A 252-nucleotide genomic window follows, 5' to 3' on the forward strand; every position below is an offset into this window, starting at 1 on the left:
ATATATATAATATTAAATAAATGGTCAAAGGCTATAATACGAGCCTTCAGTCAATTCTAATGTGTCTAACAATTCGAGTGCCACCTCCTTAAGGTTCACATTGCCAAAGAGAATTCGAACTCTTGACTTGAGGGGACTTATAGTGAGGATGTCAAACAACAGGTCAGGGTACACGAACACACAGATTTATATACATGCACATACATATATGTATGTATAAATATATATATATATATATATATATATATATAT

The sequence above is a fragment of the Phalaenopsis equestris genome, unplaced genomic scaffold (genome assembly GCF_001263595.1).
Source record: "Phalaenopsis equestris unplaced genomic scaffold, ASM126359v1 Scaffold000759, whole genome shotgun sequence".
In the NCBI taxonomy this organism is placed as follows: Eukaryota; Viridiplantae; Streptophyta; class Magnoliopsida; order Asparagales; family Orchidaceae; genus Phalaenopsis; species Phalaenopsis equestris.